The sequence below is a fragment of the Lepisosteus oculatus genome, chromosome 23, assembly GCF_040954835.1.
Source record: "Lepisosteus oculatus isolate fLepOcu1 chromosome 23, fLepOcu1.hap2, whole genome shotgun sequence".
Taxonomy (NCBI): domain Eukaryota; kingdom Metazoa; phylum Chordata; class Actinopteri; order Semionotiformes; family Lepisosteidae; genus Lepisosteus; species Lepisosteus oculatus.
This window is the reverse complement of record NC_090718.1, coordinates 15,941,510-15,965,756: the sequence shown is the minus strand read 5'-3', so window position 1 is coordinate 15,965,756 and position 24,247 is coordinate 15,941,510. Positions and strand designations below refer to the sequence as shown.

The 24,247-nt window shown below is 45.2% G+C and overlaps 3 long non-coding RNA genes across 3 annotated transcripts; all 3 read right to left on the bottom strand.

Annotated features, from left to right (window-relative positions):
- Positions 1-4,696: 4,696 nt before the first annotated feature.
- Positions 4,697-5,789, bottom strand: LOC138224845 (uncharacterized). Its single transcript, XR_011183300.1, has 2 exons — positions 5,692-5,789; positions 4,697-4,796 (listed from the first exon to the last, which is right to left on the bottom strand). It is a non-coding gene; the product is annotated as an uncharacterized lncRNA (long non-coding RNA).
- A 9,565-nt stretch (positions 5,790-15,354) lies between these two features.
- Positions 15,355-16,251, bottom strand: LOC138224684 (uncharacterized). The gene is made up of 2 exons (XR_011183125.1): positions 16,108-16,251; positions 15,355-16,022 (listed from the first exon to the last, which is right to left on the bottom strand). It is a non-coding gene; the product is annotated as an uncharacterized lncRNA (long non-coding RNA).
- Positions 16,252-22,438: 6,187 nt separating this feature from the next.
- On the bottom strand, positions 22,439-23,531 carry LOC138224846 (uncharacterized). Its single transcript, XR_011183301.1, has 2 exons — positions 23,434-23,531; positions 22,439-22,538 (listed from the first exon to the last, which is right to left on the bottom strand). It is a non-coding gene; the product is annotated as an uncharacterized lncRNA (long non-coding RNA).
- Between the last annotated feature and the right edge of the window lie 716 nt (positions 23,532-24,247).

Below are 24,247 nucleotides of genomic sequence, written 5' to 3'. Positions count from 1 at the left end.
AGACATTCTGAAATAAAATGTCTTTACATCCGTCTTAAACTGTTCAAACACGGTCTCCTCTCACACCATTCCCTTAATAATTATGTTGCGCAAGTATAATAATGTTTTAAAATACAAACGATATTTTCATCTTCCTTTTCAATGGGATTAAAACGTAACAAATGTATTTCTTTCCGATTTCAAGTCTTTCCGATAGCGCTTTGAGACTCAGCTCCGTGTATCTCTGTCGCCACCCAGTGGACATTTCTCGGAAGTGTCACCGCCCGCCGGAATTCGGAAAAGTCCCGGGACTGAAGCTGTGTGACTGGACAAGAGCCTGTCTCCCGCCTCCTGCTGAAATCTCAGCGCCGATTGGACAAAAGCTGCTCACAGTCCGGATCCAGTGGGAGGCCGATCCACTCCGGGTTTTCCGTAGCCGGCAGTCCGGATCCAGTGGGAGGCCGATCCACTCCGGGTTTTCCGTAGCCGGCAGTCCGGATCCAGTGGAAGGCCGATCCACTCCGGGTTTTCCGTAGCCGGCAGTCCGGATCCAGTGGGAGGCCGATCCACTCCGGGTTTTCCGTAGCCGGCAGTCCGGATCCGGTGGAAGGCCGATCCACTCCGGGTTTTCCGTAGCCGGAAGTCCGGATCCAGTGGAACGGCCGATCCACTCCGGGTTTTCCGTAGCCGGAAGTCCGGATCCAGTGGGAGGCCGATCCACTCCGGGTTTTCCGTAGCCGGAAGTCCGGATCCGGTGGAAGGCCGAGCCACTCCGGGTTTTTCGTAGCCGGAAGTCCGGGTCCGGTGGAAAGGCCGATCCACTCCGGGTTTTTCGTAGCCGGAAGTCCGGGTCCGGTGCAATGGCTGATCCACTCCGGGTTTTTCGTAGCCGGAAGTCCGGATCCTTTACGATGCACGCAAGACTACGTTACAGATCACCGGAGTACATTATACAGTCAAATAAAGATAAGGTACGCACAGCTTTCATGTTGTGATACTTAGACATGGTTTGGAGACGTTCCCTCGTGTGTATTTTGAATTATTCAAATGCGTGTCGCTTTAATTTGGAAGCGCATCATTTCAGTGCATGAGCTTACCTGTTATATTGGGCGAGATTTCACACGGATAATCAAACAAGAACGAGTTTGCCCTGGAATCCAGTCCACTGCCCAACCTGAAAGTCAGAGCATGAGAACGGACGGATTGTATGGCGATTGTGGAGTTGCTCGACCACATCAAGTAGGCGAGAAGTACAATCTGCTACTACGACATACGGTCTAATTATTCAATTTTCGATTATTTCTCATCTTTAGGCTATTTCTACATCTAATAACGAGCGAGTATAATGATTAAGCCAATGATACATTATATTTTAGATTCGGTTCAGCAGTATTGAGCAGTAAAATAACGTCAATTTGTCTACAGGAAATGTCAGAATTAGAAGCCTTCTTTACACCATTTTGCCGATCTGTTCAGAGTGTTTTAACAACAGAACAAAACAAAAACAAACGTAAGGTTTCTGGGCTGCTTTGAGATAGACAATTATCATCTATATTACTTTTAAATCTATGCACACTGTGTATCTTTACCGGGTCGATTCAATGTACAATTTTGTACTGACGCCTTAACCTTATTATTCATACAAAATCTGTTTGACAATAGTCATGTTTGATTCCACTCACTTTCCCCAAAGAGGTGCTCCAAAATAGTTTGACAAGATATTGTGAGATTGCGAGAGGGATCTGAAGTATTTATTAGTACACGTATAACTACATTGTTTTCCTTGTAGTCTAATAAAGGTTGTAAATTCTTCCATAGGTTCTGATGGGCTACTGTTAGTTTCTTAAAAGCATCAATACCTAGTTCCTGAATGATTAAATTAGGGAAACATACATCACCTACTTTGCTTAATTTTGTAAATAATACTGTCGGTATCGGTATTAGATGCTCTAAACCCTGTAGCATTTAGGCCTCCTTCTGCCCGTGTTTGACAAATAGCAACCATGAATAAAGTTTTTTTTTTTATTTTACTAAGGTAGAGAACATCAAATCACAAAATCACCTTTTTGAAAATCTTAATACCAAGATATTTAATCACATCTTTTACATGTATATTACGTACGGAGCAGACACTTTCCAACAGCCACCAGTTCACTTTTCTGATATGTAAAGAAAGACCAGAAACAGAGGAAATGACTTGTAAACGCATTTAATTGCTTTGTCCACCTCTGTGTGCTTTCTCAGAGAGAGAGAGTTGTATCCTCAGCCAATTGGGAACACCTGTCATCTCTTTATCCTGTACTTGAATACCCTGAAACTATTTGTTATAGGGGTGTAAGCAGTGGGAAGAGGAGTGGGCTCGTGTCGAATTGCCTTACCCGTTCCCAATCTGCAGGAGGTCCCACGACGGCAGGTAGCTGCTCCAGTCGCTGGAGCTCAGTTCGCTGTCGAGGGAGGACGAGGGCTCTGGCTCGGGGGAATCACGGCTCCACAGCTCCTACCTGTTGCAGAGTGTTTCTGCCCTCCCGATGGCCTCTGTGTTTTAGAAGGATCTGTCTCTTTTCGCTTGCTTACACCACAGGTTTCATCGACGATAGTGTGCATCCTGAAGCAGTGAGTTATCGGTCTTATTTCTACTGAGAAACAGTTCAAGCACTCACAAAACAATAACCAGGAGACGGTGTATGAAAAAGAATTGTAAGACTTGCAGAGTAGATTTGAATAGACAGTGGACGTCACACTGCATGCTTGAATATCAGAGATTCAATTCATTCTTTCCTGTAGGTTAACTTCCTGTTTGACATTGTTCCGCTGTCACTTCTTCACAAACTCATAACTCGCCGTGTTCAATTTTGTGTTGAGTTACAGGAACCTCAGCATCAGATGAAATCCTCTTCAGCGCCCCAGGGAGACTGGGGGACTTGCCAGATTTTCAGCTTTATCACTGGGTCCTTTGGCTCAGGGCTGTTGAGCAAAGTGCTCCCCTCTGCTGGAGAGCCACAGGGGCACTACAGAGCGGCCTCGTGTTCCCTGCTCCTGCCCGTGCCTGTGGACGGCCAGTGTGACCGCGCGCGAGACAAAGTAGTGCATTCGTGGTGTAAATACAGAATGTTCAATAGCTGACTGAGGAAAGTTACAGAGACGGGAGTATACGTTCTGAAATAATGTGAACCACTGTTACTACACACAGACTACTTAAAAATCATGTGGCTTTTTAAGGTCGTTTTGTCTGCCTAAAGTACGTTAGATTTGTCACAGCAAAGAGTTTGAATACTTACAGAATGCAGCAGCTAGAATTGTTACTTGGAGCAGAAAGAATGACCACATAACCCCCATACTTCTCTCTCTTCATTGGCTTCCTCTCGGGTACAGGGCGGACTTCAAACTCCTTCTACTTACTTACAAGGCTCTCAGAGGTCAGGCACCTGTCCTGCCTCGCAGGGATACTGCAGAGGAGAAATACTGTCTGTCATGGGCTGGGCACCATGTGAGTTGAATGCTGCATCAGTGCCATGGATCCAAGAGGGGCATCATGGATACAGCTGTCGTTTAGGAGGATTCTGCTTGTCTGCAGAGACCTGCATGGGGTACTGACATACAGATAACGTGATGGATGGATGGATTTATACCCGCATTCATTTCTTTCTTTTTTTTTAATGATATAATGTTAGCATGCCCAAAGGGGTTGGGCAGCCAGTTGACCTTGGACCCCTAGAGGATTTTATTCTCCTTACTGAGTCTTTGGTTCCTTTCCTCCATTGTCTTCAGTTCTGTATTCACAAAATGTATATTTACCTGCATTGTTAAGCGCCTTGGGGCAACCTTGTTGTGAAAGGTGCTATATGAAAATAAATTTAATTGAATGGAATGACAGAGTCACGGCTTTTCCAGTTTCCTCTCCTATTATCTTCTTTATCTGCACTCTAAAACACAGTGAAACCTTGAACCTTTCAACTGGACCACTGCCGTTCTACATCACAATGACTAACTAGGACGGAGACTTGAATGGGATGAAAAAGGAAAAGGCATTATTTGCAGGAAGAAATTAAACTGTTCCACCTGATCACTTGCTAAACAAAGTGATTCACTGGAGTGGAGGCGGTGAAAGCTTTGTGAATCAACTTACAAAAGGAAACATGTAAGAAACGTGGCTCCCATATTTAACCCTTGAAAAATCTATGAGTGTTATGTGGAGGTGAAAGTATTGTTCAATTATTCTAATAAAGCTCACTCAACTAAGACCCAGAAAAGTACCAGAGTATTCTCACCTAAGAGGAAATACTAACAAGTAGGATGTTCAAATGAAAAGCATTAAAAACTGAATGATCTTCAGTAGCTGAAATGATTATTGAGCTCTGGGTCACAGTGCTCCTGAAAAAAAATCAAATTTCAGCAGACACCCAAGGACAGCAGGTGAGCACCATGCTGAGCCAGTGTATCAGTGTATGAATCACAGTTTCAAGGAGCTTTTTTCAGTTTCGTTCCACTGATCGGCCAACACGGGGGGAACTTCAGTCTTACTCGCCCTATTGCATTAAGAAACTGTACAACATTCTCCACTAAGAACTTGCGACCTCACCTAACGAAAAGCAATTTGCGTAGCAGGGAAAGACTGGACTCCCACTGGGGATTTTTGTTTTTCATCCCGATGGTGATGTGCACTATATAGAACGTTGCTGGACCCTCCTCGGGAAGCGTGCAGAGATCACATTAGATGTGTTGCTCAAGCTCTTTATTGTCACGTACAGTAAACCCAGCAGTGTGGTCAGTGCGGGATGTGTTCTGTCCTGACGGCAGGGTCAGCAGCCAGAGGAGACCTGAAACACAAGACGGAGAGGTAAGACATTGATTCCGACAGAGACAGCTTTCACACCGGATTACTGACAAGAGGAGCAATAAGAGAAGAGTTGTAAAGACACGCCGAAGAGAATATTCTCATCTAAGAGGAAATATTAACAAGTAGGATGTTCAAATGAAAAGCATTAAAAACTGCATGATCTTCAGTAGTGAAATGATTACTGAGCTCTGGGTCACGGACAGCAGGGGAGTGAATGAGTTGTTTATTTTGTTTTCTGTGAATTATGTAGAATTCACAACGTGTTCCAATTGTACAGGAAAACCATTGAGAGCAGATTCATTTCTTCTGCACCAGAATGAATGATTTCCATCTTCACTCTAGGGTACTGTACTTTACAGCACTGTATTGTATTCTGCATATATGTCTGTTATGTACACATTTTCTTTCTCACTTTGTCTCTCTGTCCATTTGTATCAGTTTGTTGGAGAGCACCATCACACCAGCATCACAAGATTTATTCTACTGCCTTATTAAGCAAATGTCTCTACTAAATTCTTTTTATATATAAAACATTTTTTGACATGATATACACAAATGGCTAATTATACTTTCTGATTATATTTCCATCTTAGAAATGAAGCATTTCTCTCCTGCAGTTTGAGGTTGTTAAATAGAAAAGTGGATCACTCCAGGGCCGAATCTTCTCCCTCTCTTACACTCTCTTACATTCGTTCACGAATGATCACAAGAGCAAACACACAGACTGGCTTCTCACAAAGTGTGTCGATGACACAGTCCCGGACAGCTTACTAAAGGACCCAGAAAATCACCACGGGCCAGTCTGAACAGTTTCACGGAATAGTCTGTTGACTTCTCTTTGATGTTTCATGTTACAAGAGCAAAACAATACTCACTGATTTGAGGATAATTGCGCCATCCCTCCAGCCTACTGAAATGAACCGTCAGACTGCAGAAGCTGTCAGTGACTACAGGTCCTTGGGCCTGGTCAGAGAAACCTGAGATGAGACAAACGTTGTGAGACCATTTATAAGCTTGTGACCTCAAATTAAACGGAAGTCAGACATTTTCAAAGGGGGCAACACTGCGGCACAGTGGTTAGCATCGCTGCCTCATAGCACCGGGGCCCTGGGTTTGATTCCAGGGCTGCTGTCTGTGTGGAGTCTGCATGTTTGTTCGCGCTGCAGGGGACACCTCACCCCCACAGACACAAACTCACACCACAACACAATCAACCCGCCAGTATCAGTTTGTGTTCAGTGCTGGGGAGGTGCCTTGTCCTTGCAGAACAAAAACAAGGTGATCAGGACTGACGGCAAGATTCAGGTATTCAAGTACCCAGTAAATCCAGGGCTCAAATGGGGGAACTGTTTCACGAGCTACACAACATCCTCACACACGATGACAGAGCCTTGGAAAGCCGTGTGGAGAGTGAGGTGCTCGTACCCAGCCGGAGTTAAAAGACCACGCATTGAGCAGAGCAACTGAGCAAAAGCACACTATCGATCTACCCAACCCAGAAGACATCTCTGTGATACAGAGGCTAAGGCAACATGTGAGTAAAGGATTTTGAATCAGCAATTGTGCTGATGAGCCAGTCAGCAATTTTTCAGAAACAGCAAACATGTCGTCAGCCTCCAGGAGCTGCAGAAGATTGTGAGATATAAAGGAGTGAAACCAGGGCAGGAGAAACTGATTCCTCGTGTAGGAAGCTGAGGAAAAAGATGCACACCCTGCAGACTGAAAGGAAGACAGCACAAACTATCAGTAATGTCAGCCTAGAAGAAAGTGTAGTGCAGTGTGTTGCAACTAAGTTTTTGTTCAATATTTGTTTTGTCTGAAAGAGACTGTTTTGATCAGATACATGCAATACTATTTCTTTCTCATTCTCTGTCTTTGTATGTCATATTTGGATCACACCATAAAGTTCATAACCCAGCCAGTTGCTTTGGCTCTGAAAGCATCCCTCAGCAGGGACAGCCCTGATCCCCAAACACAGGGCTGCCCTTCCCACTGCCCGTCTGCTCTCTGCCCAGTGGAAGTAGCGTTTCTGCCCCACAGCTGTGTGAGAGAAGATGACCTGAGAGCACTAACCCACCTCTGGAGAGGGAAGAGTCTCAGCTGGAAGGGAGGAGGAGCTGCCGGGCTGCCGCAGACAAGGCGCCGCTGAAATGATAGAGAAATCTTTTAGAATCAAACGTCACCTGGCTCAGTGTTTAAGCTGTAGTACATGATCACATTAGATTATTAAAACATGCAGACTGCCATTTCCATTCTGTACAAACAAAGGGTTTTCCATTGTAGAAAACACCACTGCAAATCCAAAGCGGAGTGCACTGGGACTGCAGTCCAGAGAAACCCATCATGTTACAAGAACTGGAGGCCATTTCACACCAAGACTGTACAATAGGATTCTTTCTGCACACCCAGTACTGGGGGCTGTGTCAGAGGCTCCTCACCGTTCTGTGATGATTTTAGACGTTGAATCGGGCAGGAGGCAGGCGCTCTTCGGGAGCTCTCGTCCCGTGCTATAACTCGGACCACGCGATGGCACAATTGCTTCCTACATACAAACAGAAACTTCAAACAACAAAACCCAACAAGAAATCTGTGCACACTTGGACTCCTGCTGCAGCTGAGGAGCTGTCACGCACACACCTCCTGTGTGGGTAGTGTTGGCCGTAGGACGTGTTGTTCACAGAGAGAAAAAATACACCATAGCAAGTCAGCACTCAAACAAACCAAAAGGCCAGTTTTATTGAAGTTGACGCAGCTGGCCACACAAACACTCACTGGGTCTCTTCACCAGGTATCCACACAGACAGCACCCCAGGAAACCAGACCCATGAGAACAGGGGCAGAGCATGCAGACTCCACACAGACAGCACCCCATGAACAGGACCCATGAGAACACAGGCAGAGCATGCAAACTCCACACAGACAGCACCCCAGGAACTAAATCCAGGCTCCCAGCGCTGCCGCCGTCTCTCACCTCCACCTGCAGATCATGACGCGACCGGAGACCGGAGACTCCTCACTCCTGCAGTAACACACCCCAGCAGGAGGAGGCGCCGACGGACTCGCTCATGGTGCAGTGAGCCCAGCGGTGTGAGGCTGGTGTCCAGCGCTGATGTGTCCCTGATAGTTCTGTCCCACAGCCTGCGAGTCACCGTTTCTTCCACAAAATACTCCAGCCAGCGCTTTTTAGACTCAAGTTTCTTAAGTTTCTGTTTTTCTCGGAGATTAGATTAAAAAAGCCGCCTGTTGACCTGCTGGAGGTCAGACCCGCTCCGGCAACAACTACTGCAGCTCCGTTGCCCCGGCAACCACGTTTTATTTAACAAAGTAAAATAAACAAAGGAGACAAACAAGACAAGAGAGCTCAGAAACCCACAGACACGACGGCAGTGGGTTTTGTTTCTGTGTCGAGTTGATAAACCAGGCAGGACGAGCGCTGCAAACACACTAGAGTACACATAACACAATCAGGGGTACACAAGACTCCTGCTCTTTACACAAACAGGTTCAACAGGTCAATAAAGAGCAGGTCGGCACAGCTGTCATGATGATGTCTCATTTACAAAGAGTCTAAAGATTTGCTCGTCTCTTCCCAGAACAGCTTCACTCCGGAGAGCAAGAAACAGCTCCTGCCGAGTCCGTCTTGTAAGACAAACATAGAAATCCGCGACACGGTAAATACACTGACATTGTATAATTAATTCTGATGCTCAATCAAATCTGCGGAACACGTGTGGAGCGCAGTCCAGAGCACTATGGAGACTACATTTCCCACAAGCCCTGTGGCGACTTCCTTTTGACGTAATCGAGTCGCGTCTTTTTATTTTTAAATATAACAACAATACATGCCATAAAAACAAGAATACATATAACACAGAGTATAGTCAGGGGTACATACGATAATACATGTACATGTTATGGAAAAAGATTAAACAAGTAATCTTGTTTAATAGTAAACAAAAGCAGATGAGGTCCGTCCATGTTTCAAATTGTCTGTACAGACGCATTTACATCCGTTTTAAAGTGTTTAAACATGGGTCTCCTCTCACAGCATTTCGTTAATTATTATATCGTGGAAGTATCATATTTTTTTAAATACAAACGATATTTTCATATTACTTTCAATAGGTTTAAAATGTAGTATTATTTAACTTCTTTAAAAGTAATGTCAATATTAGTTTCCTTCTTTACGTTATCTTTCAGAGTTGCTGTCACAAACGTCACAGTTATCATCTGTATTGATTTTCAATCTCTGCACAACGAGGATCTGTACGGAGGCGCTATTGGACTCGCCGCCATAGACTCGTGTATCTCTGTCGCCGCCCAGTGGACATTTCTCGAAAGTGCAGTTCTTTTTAACTTTTTATTGTAGCAATAAAAATAGATACAATACAAACAAGAGTATATTTATAGCACATCAATAATTCCATCAGGGGTACATAGTATAATATATTTACACTTCTGAAAAAAAGATTAAACCAGGTAAATAAAGATAAGGGCTGATATAGTCTGTAAATACACTTTTACATCTATTTAAAATGTTCTAACGAAGCTGCCCGAGGAAAGAACTTACTGTTTTGATTACATGAATCAGAGATTGTGACTCTGCCTTTAGCTTCCCATTCCTTCCAAACAATTTCAATTTCACACCTCTGGTTGTGCCAGAGGGTCCCCAGCACTGCTGTCACCTCTTCTGTACTCCTCCTATGCTAACAGCTGTGTATCTACTGCTGACTCCGTGAAAGGAATCAAGACTCCAGATGATCCCACCCAAATAAAAAAAAAAATTCTGGAGTGGAAGGAGGTCTCTGCTTTAGTCGGCTGGTGCCGTGAAAACAACCTCTAACTCTATATAACTCCAACTGCCTGTGTCTCAGGAAGCCCTGGTCCGTTTGTAATGGAAAACCATTGAGAGCACTAGAATGACTGATTTCCATCTTCACTCTAGGTCACTGTGCTGAACAGCACATTACTGTATTCTGCAAATGATATATGATATGTCTGTTATTTACACCTTTTCTTTCTCACTTTGTCTCTCTGTCCGTTTGGATCAGGTATTTGGAGAGCACCACCACACCAGCCAAACTACCCAAACAGTTGCTTAGGCACTCAAGTGGACTTGATCAAATTAAACTTTCCAACCTAAACAGGAAAATGACAGTTTAAATGGATTCTACTGCCTTATTAATCATATTTCTCTTCTAAATTCTTTTAAAATAAAAACAAATATTTCTGACATGATACACACAAATAGCTATTTTTATACTTTCTGGTTATATTTCAATCTTATAAATGAAGCATTTCTTTCCTGCGGTTTGAGGTTGTTAAAGAGAAAGACCCCATACTATCACAACCCCCTTTACAGGCTGGTGAAAGAGGTGAAATGAGGTAGCGGAGGTGTAATTGAGTCGGACAGCAAACTCTCACCTGCTGCTTGCCAGGACAGGAATCTTACAAAGGTCCCCTCCTCCCAGGAGGGTCACAGTAACAAATACTTAACACGAAGGATTACAGTTCAGGGCCCCAGCACTGCCACCCACTAAAATAAACATGACACACAAGAGAACCCATAAGACAGTCATAGAAATCCATGACACGACAAACACGCTGAAATGGTACAATATAATTAATTCTGATGTTCAATCAAATCACCGAAACACGTTGGCAGTGCGGGCCAGAGAACTACAGAAACTACATTACCCATACGCCCCGTGGGCGACTTCCTTCTGACGTCATCGACTCGCGCCTTTTGAACGTCATTTTAATTTTTGGTTTATTGTATTTATTTTGTATTTTGTATCCATGTACAATACATTCATTCATTACTCTTGTTTGCAAGGCAATGTATTCTTTGCTGTTGAAAATGCTTAAATATTTTTAAAATTAAAATAACTAATTAATACGAACATTACTAACGGTATTTTAATTAAAAAAAACCTTCGGTGAAATTTTGCTGAATGACCACCAAGCGGCGCCATTGGTACATCATTGTAAGAATAATCATTTCTAAGAAATTTTCCAGTTTAATTCCACTGACCGGCCATCAGAGGGGCACTTTACTCGTCCTGCTGCTTCTCTTGAATGAATAATTGCTTAAATTATTGTCTGGTTAAATTGCCTGGTGCTAAGTATTTGTAATATAGGATTGCTCATGTCTGATCTGGAACCCGAGATGGAAGTTTAACATGTGTGATTCACTGAGGTGGAGGGGTGGGAAATGACTGAAAGAAGTCTTGCCATGCTGTATTATTAATAGTAGTAGCAGTATTGTCATATTAACACGAATCCTCAGACTCACTAACATCTCCAATAGAACGACAAGCTCACACATCAAATATTAGAGGACCCTTCCTTTATACCTAAAAGCTTTCAGTTGTTGGACAATGAAAAGAGTGCTTGCAGGAATCTAATTACTGTTGTTATAAACTCATTACAAGCTAATTGTCTCATTTCTTTTTTTTTTTCTTTCTTCTCTTTTCAGCAGCAAATAAACCCATTACTTGATCCCTTACATTTCAAAACGCTCTGAATCAAACCAACAAATCGGGCATAAATTTATAAACCATGTTTTTGAGAAACTAGCCTTAAAATCAAAATGACTACATTCATATGAAACACACTCAGAAACAATATCAAATGGTTTGATACAGAGTGCAGAAACAACTGAAGAGAACTACCAGAACTAAAACAACACCACACCACTCTGAACTGCGCCTCAGATACTGTGAGATGGTTAGACACTACATGCACACCCTAAAGAAGATAAGCACATACACAAACAGACAACTCTCAGACCACAAAAGGCCTGTAGCCAAGACACAGTCAACAACGCTTGATCCAACTGCAGCTCAGACCTGCAGCAAAGCCTGCTCAAACTCCCCAACCTCGTCCTGACGGCCGGCTGTTTCCCTGAGGCCTGGAATCAAGGACTGATCACGCCCGTCTGTAAGAATGGAGACAGACTCGACCCCAACAGGTACCGGAGCTTCAGTGTGAACAGTAACCTGGGGAAGGAACTCTGTCGTAACTTGAATATCTGATAACCGGCCCTCCTTACTGAGCACAATGTCCTGCATTAGAGTCAGACTGGCTTCCTACCAAACCGCCACACATCCCATCACATTCACACCTGGGCACTGCCAGCCCATCTGGACCCAGAACAGCAGAGCCTGGCATTGCTGGAGCAGGACTGTCACACCTGGGCACTGCCAGTCAATCTGGACAAGACCAGAGTTATGGTTTTCCAGGAGAAAGCCAGACCTCAGGGAAACAGGTACAAATTCACACTGAACAACAACACATTGGAGCACACATCCAGCTACACATATCTCGGTCTCACCATCAGCTCTTCTGGGAGTTTTGACCTGGCACTAAAGGCACTGAGGGAGAAGGCACTCAGGGCTTTCTACGCAATAAGAAGGAGGCTCTTCAATGTCAACCCACCAACAAGAATTTCGCTCCAAATATCTGAAAGTGTAATCCAACCCATTGCCCTATACGGCAGTGAAGTGTGGGGTCCCCTCACAGACCAGGAGTACACTCTGTAGAAACTCTAATCAATCTGTAGAAACATCCGCCTTGCGCAGAGAAAAACAGCTAACAGCGAGTGCAGGGCTGAATTAGGCCAGTACCCACTATTGATAAACATACTGTCACGCCCTCTGCAGCCAGAGGGCGCTCCTTCTCTGTCCTGTCCCTAGTTTCCGGTCTGCTGTCCTTCCTGTCCCTCTCTTTCCCTTGGGCTATATATTTCCGGGTCTTGCACTCTGTCCTCGCTCAGCATTGTTGTCCGGATGTCCTGAGACCCGCCTAGCACCAGGGCGCCCCACGTCCGCTCCCTGAGGGCATAGGTTTCTATACGGCATTCCTGAACTCTTTGCACTAATGAGCCCGGGCCTTTTTCCCGTCTCGCCGCTACGCATATGGGTCTTTTTCCGCTCTCCTGCTCCCTACGGTAAGTCCCTTTGGACGTCCGTGACACATACAGAACAGAGTAATCAAACACTTGTTACACCTGAGAAACAGAGGCCACAATTCATACCACCACTAGGCCCTGCTGATCCCAGAGTACAGCTGGTCTTGACACCAGTCAGTCTCAGGACAGCACAGCTACAGCAACACCAATCACAATCATCCAAATGCGGAGGGGACTGCAGTCCAGAGAAACCCAGCATTTGACAAGGACTGGAGGCCATTTCGCACCACAACTGTAGAACAGGATTCTTTCTGCACACCCAGTACTGGGGGCTGTGTTGGAGGCTCCTCACCAGAAGAGACTTGCATTCCTGTTGGCTCCTCTCGTTCTGTGATGATTTTAGACGTCGAATCGGGCAGGAGGCAGGCGCTCTTCGGGAGCTCTCGTCCCGTGCTATAACTCGGGCCACGCGATGGCACAATTGCTTCCTACATACAAACAGAAACTTCAAACAACAAACCCCAACAAGAAATCTGTGCACACTTGGACTCCTGCTTCAGCTGAGGAGCTGTCACGCACACACCTCCTGTGTGGGTAGTGTTGGCCGTAGGACCTGTTGTTCACAGAGAGAAAAAATACACCATAGCAAGTCAGCACTCAAACAAACCAAAAGGCCAGTTTTATTGAAGTTGACGCAGCTGGCCACTCAAACACTCACTGCGTCTCTTCACCAGGTATCAGAAACAAAATAAAGGAACAATCTTTTTATCATATCCACTCGCACCTTGCTCTCATTTCCAGACTCCTAACTCACCACTCCCAACAAACCCCAGTGCTCACAACACCCTTTAAATTGGATTTGGCCCATACCACTATGGATACAATAGGTGTAAAACAGAAAATTCAAAAGACAAACAACACATAGCACAGCAGTCCGGACTACTTGGACACACAAATACATGAAACCCTTAACAATTCACAGGACAGACAGTCAGCAGCCATATCACCCTGCAACTCACAACTGGCAACCCACTGAAGCTAAGCAGGTGTGAGCCTGGTCAGTACCTGGATGGGAGACCTCCTGGGAAAAACTAAGGTTGCTGCTGGAAGAGGTGTTAGTGGGGCCAGCAGGGGGTGCTCACCCTGTGGTCCATGTGGGTCCTAATGCCCCAGTATAGTGATGGGGACACTATACTGTAAACAGGCGCTGTCCTTCGGATGAGATGTAAAACCGAGGTCCTGACTCTCTGTGGTCATTAAAAATCTCGAAAAGAGTAGGGGTGTAGGTGTGCTTCTCGAAAAGAGTAGGGGTGTAACCCCGGCATCCTGGCCAAATTTCCAATTGGCCCTTACCAATCATGGCCTCCTAATAATCCCCTTCTATGAATTGGCTACATTACTCTGCTCTCCTCCCCACTGATAGCTGATGTGTGGTGAGCGTTCTGGCGCACTATGGCTGCCGTCGCATCATCCAGGTGGATGCTGCACATTGGTGGTGGTGGAGGGGAGTCCCCATTACCTGTAAAGTGCTTTGAGTGGAGTGTCCAGAAAAGCGCTATATAAGTGTAAGCAATTATTATTATTATTATTATTATTATTCAGCAGATCGTCTATGCCTAGTTGCCATTTTTCGCAATAACATTAGGCTCTGATAACCTCCCCTCTCAGAATTCCAGCACTGTTATGTTCCTCTAGCTAAGCTTCAGGCATGTAACCAGTCTCCTATCTGTTTGCAACCTTTTGACCTTTCTGAGGATCCCTCGGAACAAATAGACACTGGAGTCTCCTCTTATGCAGTGCTGTTAAGACTTAAGCTAGTGGCATCCTACAGTATGCTTTGTTCCTTTAGGACCATTTCTCTAAAAATAGTGTTCTCTACCTTTTGTTTCCCCTCCTGTCCACAGCTGGAACAACTGTTTGCTAACAAAGACTGTTTATCTGTCTGGAAAGGTCTCCAAACTGTTACCAATTACAAAAGAAAATCCCCTCAGATACATCTTGATCACTCTCTACCAGATAACACATTTTACAGCAGGCCTGAAACACAAAGGATCTCCAACGACCTTGTCCATGGCAGTCTCGCAACTCCTCCAAATAATTCACATCCTGGGGATGAGCTATTGTCCCCCACTCAACTGGAGTGCCACACCCACTCACACTCAATCTCTCACGAAGACTTGACGCCGTTAACAAGTCTTGAGAATGCCCTGTGAAGCAAAGAACAGGATGTGTTAAGGCTATTCAAAAAGCAAAACTGTAAAAAGGCAGCAGGACCTGACTGTGTATCTCCAGCCACACTACAGCCCTGTGCTGGCCAACTCGCTCCAATCTTTACAGACGTTTTTAAGCAATCATTGTCCCAGTGCACAGTGCCAGACTGCTTCAAATCTTCTGTTATTGTTCCTGTTCCAAAAAAGGACACAAGAACCTGCCTTAATGCCTACAGACCCATCGCACTAACGTCAGAACTGGCGCGTCTTCCCAACACGTTCGTGTCAGAGTGAGGTGACCCCTCAAACAACAATTATTTCCTGCCTCATATATGACTACGGCACCTAGCAATGCAACAGGTTCTGTTGATCTTCCAGATCCACCAATGCCCACACAGACCAGCGACAAGCATGTGTATCGTATAAGTGACCTTTTTATTTTCTATCCACTTTCACCATCAGCCAAAGACACAACGAAAACAGCAGCAACAAAAGGTCCTTCCAAGGGTCATAATGAATCCAGAGGGACGGCAGTCTTTTCTGTCAAGTACCGAAGAGTGGCCACTCGAACGATTCTTCTTCGTACCTGTAAAGTCTTTGATGGCCCCAGTGAACGAGAGGCCGGTCCCATTTCCCCAGACTCCGTTCAGGTTCCACTAGAAATCCTCCCGCGAACTGTATTCCATTCCCCTCAGTTTGGAGCGGCTAGCCGGGCCGGTTTCTCGCTCCTTGCCTTCAGGTATTAAAAGTCTCTGTACAGTACCTCTGTTCCGATGCCACTGTCTCCCGTGGTCGTCAATCGGTCCTTGCCTCCGTGAACTCGAGCGCCGCAGCTTCCCTTGTGCTGCCTGTGTCGTCTCCCGGGTCTAGTGGGAATCGGGAGCGCGCTCCGTTCCGGCTCAGATGGTTTTATTCCTCCCCTCAGCCCATCTCCCTCAGGGGGTTTTCCACTGTCCCTGTCAGAAAGGGGCTTGCCCAGTATTTTACCAGGAGGAAGCTCGTGTGGCTGAAGAGTGTGAGAGTGCCGAGCTTAGGTGTTATGGGCCCTTATCACTTCTTTGTTCACTCTCCGGGTCGGAGAAACCTGAAAAGAGACAAACGTTGTGAGACCATTTATAAGCTTGGTGACCTCGAATTAAACAGAACAATAGCAACACTGTTCTACAAACCTTTCATTGAAAGGGTTTTCAAACACTGTCCCACTTGCTGGTTCAGTAGCTGGAATTGAATATGCAGCCATTAGTCTGCCTGGCAAAAAACAACCGGTCTCTCCAGTGGTCTGCATACAAGTGAACACACAAACCCCATACTATTAAAACCCCTTTAGGGCACACTCACACCACAACACAATCAACCCGACAGACTCACCAACACTGGACTGCAGAAGCGGCAGGAAACCCTTGAGAACATGAGCAGAGCATGCAAACTCCACACAGACAGCACTCCAGGAAACCAGACACATGAGAACATGTGCAGAGCATGTGCACCGTCTCTCAGCCTTTCACCTCCACATGCAGATCAGGACGCGACCGGAGACCGGAGACTCCTCACTCCTGCAGGAGGAGGCGCCGACGGACTCGCTCAGCCCAGCGCTTACATTTCCCCGACAGTCCTGTCACACAGCCTGCGACTCACCGCTTCTTCCTTTTCTTCCGCAAAATGTCCACAAACTTCTCCAGCCAGCGCCTTTTAGACTAAAGTTTCGGCTTTGCCAGCTGTCTCCCTCCCGGAGGTCAGATCGCAACAACTTCTGCAGCACCGTTTCCCCAGCAACCACGTTTTATTTAACAAAGTAAAATAAACACAGGAGAAAAGTTTGCAAACATGCAGGCAGGATGAGCGCTGCAGACACATGCTGCTGCCCGGGTCCGTCTTGTGAAATAAACAGAATTTTGCACCCCAGAAAACTGGAGCCACGAGAACATGAGCAGAGCATGCAAACTCCACACAGACAGCACCCCAGGAACTAAATCCAGGCTCCCAGCGCTGCCACCCACTGCGCCGCCGTCTCTCACCTCCACTTGCAGATCATGACGCGACCGGAGACCGGAGACTCCTCACTCCTGCAGTAACACACCCCAGCAGGAGGAGGCGCCGACGGACTCGCTCATGGGGCAGTGAGCCCAGCGGTGTGAGGCTGGTGTCCGGCGCTGATATTTACCGACAGCCTGCGACTCACCGTTCCTTCCTTTTCTTCTGCATAATGTCCACAAAATACTCAGCCAGCGCTTTTTAGACTAACGTTTCTGCTTTGCTCGCTGATTAGATTACAAAAGCCGACTGTTTACCTCCTAGAGGTCAGCTCGCAACAACTTCTGCAGCACCGTTTCCCCGGCAACCACGTTTTATTGACAAAGTAAAATAAACACAGGAGAAAAGTTTGCAAACAAGACGGGAGCTAAGAAACACGAGGACAGTGGGTTTGCTTTATGTGCCAAGTCGATTAACCAGCGCCGCAGACAAGTGAAATACAAGAAAACATACACACAAGGGAACACATAAGAGAGACAAAGAAATACAAGACACGATAAATACGCTGAAATTGTATTAATATAATTCATTCTAATGTTCAATGAAATCAGCGAAACACATGGGCAGGGAAGCCCAGTGAACTACAGAGACTACATTACCCATAAGCCCTGTGGGCGACACCATTTTGACGTCATCGACTCATACTTTTGTATTTTTTATGAGACCAAAAACTACAAGAAAACGTAACGTAGCAGTCGTATTGTCAGGGTACATGCAATAATACATGTACATTTTATGGAAAAAAAGATTCAACAAGGTAAATGCAGATAAGGCCCGTCCATGCTTCAACGTTCTTACAACACAGAAACAGACACATTTCAGAAAGACATTCTGAAATAAAATGTCTTTACATCCGTCTTAAACTGTTCAAACACGGTCTCCTCTCACACCATTCCCTTAATAATTATGTTGCGCAAGTATAATAATGTTTTAAAATACAAACGATATTTTCATCTTCCTTTTCAATGGGATTAAAACGTAACAAATGTATTTCTTTCCGATTTCAAGTCTTTCCGATAGCGCTTTGAGACTCAGCTCCGTGTATCTCTGTCGCCACCCAGTGGACATTTCTCGGAAGTGTCACCGCCCGCCGGAATTCGGAAAAGTCCCGGGACTGAAGCTGTGTGACTGGACAAGAGCCTGTCTCCCGCCTCCTGCTGAAATCTCAGCGCCGATTGGACAAAAGCTGCTCACAGTCCGGATCCAGTGGGAGGCCGATCCACTCCGGGTTTTCCGTAGCCGGCAGTCCGGATCCAGTGGGAGGCCGATCCACTCCGGGTTTTCCGTAGCCGGCAGTCCGGATCCAGTGGAAGGCCGATCCACTCCGGGTTTTCCGTAGCCGGCAGTCCGGATCCAGTGGAAGGCCGATCCACTCCGGGTTTTCCGTAGCCGGCAGTCCGGATCCAGTGGAAGGCCGATCCACTCCGGGTTTTCCGTAGCCGGAAGTCCGGATCCAGTGGGAGGCCGATCCACTCCGGGTTTTCCGTAGCCGGAAGTCCGGATCCGGTGGAAGGCCGATCCACTCCGGGTTTTTCGTAGCCGGAAGTCCGGGTCCGGTGGAAAGGCCGATCCACTCCGGGTTTTTCGTAGCCGGAAGTCCGGGTCCGGTGCAAAGGCTGATCCACTCCGGGTTTTCCGTAGCCGGAAGTCCGGATCCTTTACGATGCACGCAAGAGTACGTTACAGATCACCGGAGTACATTATACAGTCAAATAAAGATAAGGTACGCACAGCTTTCATGTTGTGATACTTAGGCATGGTTTGGAGACGTTCCCTCGTGTGTATTTTGAATTATTCAAATGCGTGTCGCTTTAATTTGGAAGCGCATCATTTCAGTGCATGAGCTTACCTGTTATATTGGGCGAGATTTCACACGGATAATCAAACAAGAACGAGTTTGCCCTGGAATCCAGTCCACTGCCCAACCTGAAAGTCAGAGCATGAGAACGGACGGATTGTATGGCGATTGTGGAGTTGCTCGACCACATCAAGTAGGCGAGAAGTACAATCTGCTACTACGACATACGGTCTAATTATTCAATTTTCGATTATTTCTCATCTTTAGGCTATTTCTACATCTAATAACGAGCGAGTATAATGATTAAGCCAATGATACATTATATTTTAGATTCGGTTCAGCAGTATTGAGCAGTAAAATAACATCAATTTGTCTACAGGAAATGTCAGAATTAGAAGCCTTCTTTACACCATTTTGCCGATCTGTTCAGAGTGTTTTAACAACAGAACAAAACAAAAACAAACGTAAGGTTTCTGGGCTGCTTTGAGATAGACAATTATCATCTATATTACTTTTAAATCTATGCACACTGTGTATCTTTACCGGGTCGATTCAATGTACAATTTTGTACTGACGCCTTAACCTTATTATTCATACAAAATCTGTTTGACAATAGTCATGTTTGATTCCACTCACTTTCCCCAAAGAGGTGCTCCAAAATAGTTTGACAAAATATTGTGAGATTGCGAGAGGGATCTGAAGTATTTATTAGTACACGTATAACTACATTGTTTTCCTTGTAGTCTAATAAAGGTTGTAAATTCTTCCATAGGTTCTGATGGGCTACTGTTAGTTTCTTAAAAGCATCAATACCTAGTTCCTGAATGATTAAATTAGGGAAACATACATCACCTACTTTGCTTAATTTTGTAAATAATACTGTCGGTATCGGTATTAGATGCTCTAAACCCTGTAGCATTTAGGCCTCCTTCTGCCCGTGTTTGACAAATAGCAACCATGAATAAAGTTTTTTTTTTTATTTTACTAAGGTAGAGAACATCAAATCACAAAATCACCTTTTTGAAAATCTTAATACCAAGATATTTAATCACATCTTTTACATGTATATTACGTACGGAGCAGACACTTTCCAACAGCCACCAGTTCACTTTTCTGATATGTAAAGAAAGACCAGAAACAGAGGAAATGACTTGTAAACGCATTTAATTGCTTTGTCCACCTCTGTGTGCTTTCTCAGAGAGAGAGAGTTGTATCCTCAGCCAATTGGGAACACCTGTCATCTCTTTATCCTGTACTTGAATACCCTGAAACTATTTGTTATAGGGGTGTAAGCAGTGGGAAGAGGAGTGGGCTCGTGTCGAATTGCCTTACCCGTTCCCAATCTGCAGGAGGTCCCACGACGGCAGGTAGCTGCTCCAGTCGCTGGAGCTCAGTTCGCTGTCGAGGGAGGACGAGGGCTCTGGCTCGGGGGAATCACGGCTCCACAGCTCCTACCTGTTGCAGAGTGTTTCTGCCCTCCCGATGGCCTCTGTGTTTTAGAAGGATCTGTCTCTTTTCGCTTGCTTACACCACAGGTTTCATCGACGATAGTGTGCATCCTGAAGCAGTGAGTTATCGGTCTTATTTCTACTGAGAAACAGTTCAAGCACTCACAAAACAATAACCAGGAGACGGTGTATGAAAAAGAATTGTAAGACTTGCAGAGTAGATTTGAATAGACAGTGGACGTCACACTGCATGCTTGAATATCAGAGATTCAATTCATTCTTTCCTGTAGGTTAACTTCCTGTTTGACATTGTTCCGCTGTCACTTCTTCACAAACTCATAACTCGCCGTGTTCAATTTTGTGTTGAGTTACAGGAACCTCAGCATCAGATGAAATCCTCTTCAGCGCCCCAGGGAGACTGGGGGACTTGCCAGATTTTCAGCTTTATCACTGGGTCCTTTGGCTCAGGGCTGTTGAGCAAAGTGCTCCCCTCTGCTGGAGAGCCACAGGGGCACTACAGAGCGGCCTCGTGTTCCCTGCTCCTGCCCGTGCCTGTGGACGGCCAGTGTGACCGCGCGCGAGACAAAGTAGTGCATTCGTGGTGTAAATACAGAATGTTCAATAGCTGACTGAGGAAAGTTACAGAGACGGGAGTATACGTTCTGAAATAATGTGAACCACTGTTACTACACACAGACTACTTAAAAATCATGTGGCTTTTTAAGGTCGTTTTGTCTGCCTAAAGTACGTTAGATTTGTCACAGCAAAGAGTTTGAATACTTACAGAATGCAGCAGCTAGAATTGTTACTTGGAGCAGAAAGAATGACCACATAACCCCCATACTTCTCTCTCTTCATTGGCTTCCTCTCGGGTACAGGGCGGACTTCAAACTCCTTCTACTTACTTACAAGGCTCTCAGAGGTCAGGCACCTGTCCTGCCTCGCAGGGATACTGCAGAGGAGAAATACTGTCTGTCATGGGCTGGGCACCATGTGAGTTGAATGCTGCATCAGTGCCATGGATCCAAGAGGGGCATCATGGATACAGCTGTCGTTTAGGAGGATTCTGCTTGTCTGCAGAGACCTGCATGGGGTACTGACATACAGATAACGTGATGGATGGATGGATTAATACCCGCATTCATTTCTTTCTTTTTTTTTAATGATATAATGTTAGCATGCCCAAAGGGGTTGGGCAGCCAGTTGACCTTGGACCCCTAGAGGATTTTATTCTCCTTACTGAGTCTTTGGTTCCTTTCCTCCATTGTCTTCAGTTCTGTATTCACAAAATGTATATTTACCTGCATTGTTAAGCGCCTTGGGGCAACCTTGTTGTGAAAGGTGCTATATGAAAATAAATTTAATTGAATGGAATGACAGAGTCACGGCTTTTCCAGTTTCCTCTCCTATTATCTTCTTTATCTGCACTCTAAAACACAGTGAAACCTTGAACCTTTCAACTGGACCACTGCCGTTCTACATCACAATGACTAACTAGGACGGAGACTTGAATGGGATGAAAAAGGAAAAGGCATTATTTGCAGGAAGAAATTAAACTGTTCCACCTGATCACTTGCTAAACAAAGTGATTCACTGGAGTGGAGGCGGTGAAAGCTTTGTGAATCAACTTACAAAAGGAAACATGTAAGAAACGTGGCTCCCATATTTAACCCTTGAAAAATCTATGAGTGTTATGTGGAGGTGAAAGTATTGTTCAATTATTCTAATAAAGCTCACTCAACTAAGACCCAGAAAAGTACCAGAGTATTCTCACCTAAGAGGAAATACTAACAAGTAGGATGTTCAAATGAAAAGCATTAAAAACTGAATGATCTTCAGTAGCTGAAATGATTATTGAGCTCTGGGTCACAGTGCTCCTGAAAAAAAATCAAATTTCAGCAGACACCCAAGGACAGCAGGTGAGCACCATGCTGAGCCAGTGTATCAGTGTATGAATCACAGTTTCAAGGAGCTTTTTTCAGTTTCGTTCCACTGATCGGCCAACACGGGGGGAACTTCAGTCTTACTCGCCCTATTGCATTAAGAAACTGTACAACATTCTCCACTAAGAACTTGCGACCTCACCTAACGAAAAGCAATTTGCGTAGCAGGGAAAGACTGGACTCCCACTGGGGATTTTTGTTTTTCATCCCGATGGTGATGTGCACTATATAGAACGTTGCTGGACCCTCCTCGGGAAGCGTGCAGAGATCACATTAGATGTGTTGCTCAAGCTCTTTATTGTCACGTACAGTAAACCCAGCAGTGTGGTCAGTGCGGGATGTGTTCTGTCCTGACGGCAGGGTCAGCAGCCAGAGGAGACCTGAAACACAAGACGGAGAGGTAAGACATTGATTCCGACAGAGACAGCTTTCACACCGGATTACTGACAAGAGGAGCAATAAGAGAAGAGTTGTAAAGACACGCCGAAGAGAATATTCTCATCTAAGAGGAAATATTAACAAGTAGGATGTTCAAATGAAAAGCATTAAAAACTGCATGATCTTCAGTAGTGAAATGATTACTGAGCTCTGGGTCACGGACAGCAGGGGAGTGAATGAGTTGTTTATTTTGTTTTCTGTGAATTATGTAGAATTCACAACGTGTTCCAATTGTACAGGAAAACCATTGAGAGCAGATTCATTTCTTCTGCACCAGAATGAATGATTTCCATCTTCACTCTAGGGTACTGTACTTTACAGCACTGTATTGTATTCTGCATATATGTCTGTTATGTACACATTTTCTTTCTCACTTTGTCTCTCTGTCCATTTGTATCAGTTTGTTGGAGAGCACCATCACACCAGCATCACAAGATTTATTCTACTGCCTTATTAAGCAAATGTCTCTACTAAATTCTTTTTATATATAAAACATTTTTTGACATGATATACACAAATGGCTAATTATACTTTCTGATTATATTTCCATCTTAGAAATGAAGCATTTCTCTCCTGCAGTTTGAGGTTGTTAAATAGAAAAGTGGATCACTCCAGGGCCGAATCTTCTCCCTCTCTTACACTCTCTTACATTCGTTCACGAATGATCACAAGAGCAAACACACAGACTGGCTTCTCACAAAGTGTGTCGATGACACAGTCCCGGACAGCTTACTAAAGGACCCAGAAAATCACCACGGGCCAGTCTGAACAGTTTCACGGAATAGTCTGTTGACTTCTCTTTGATGTTTCATGTTACAAGAGCAAAACAATACTCACTGATTTGAGGATAATTGCGCCATCCCTCCAGCCTACTGAAATGAACCGTCAGACTGCAGAAGCTGTCAGTGACTACAGGTCCTTGGGCCTGGTCAGAGAAACCTGAGATGAGACAAACGTTGTGAGACCATTTATAAGCTTGTGACCTCAAATTAAACGGAAGTCAGACATTTTCAAAGGGGGCAACACTGCGGCACAGTGGTTAGCATCGCTGCCTCATAGCACCGGGGCCCTGGGTTTGATTCCAGGGCTGCTGTCTGTGTGGAGTCTGCATGTTTGTTCGCGCTGCAGGGGACACCTCACCCCCACAGACACAAACTCACACCACAACACAATCAACCCGCCAGTATCAGTTTGTGTTCAGTGCTGGGGAGGTGCCTTGTCCTTGCAGAACAAAAACAAGGTGATCAGGACTGACGGCAAGATTCAGGTATTCAAGTACCCAGTAAATCCAGGGCTCAAATGGGGGAACTGTTTCACGAGCTACACAACATCCTCACACACGATGACAGAGCCTTGGAAAGCCGTGTGGAGAGTGAGGTGCTCGTACCCAGCCGGAGTTAAAAGACCACGCATTGAGCAGAGCAACTGAGCAAAAGCACACTATCGATCTACCCAACCCAGAAGACATCTCTGTGATACAGAGGCTAAGGCAACATGTGAGTAAAGGATTTTGAATCAGCAATTGTGCTGATGAGCCAGTCAGCAATTTTTCAGAAACAGCAAACATGTCGTCAGCCTCCAGGAGCTGCAGAAGATTGTGAGATATAAAGGAGTGAAACCAGGGCAGGAGAAACTGATTCCTCGTGTAGGA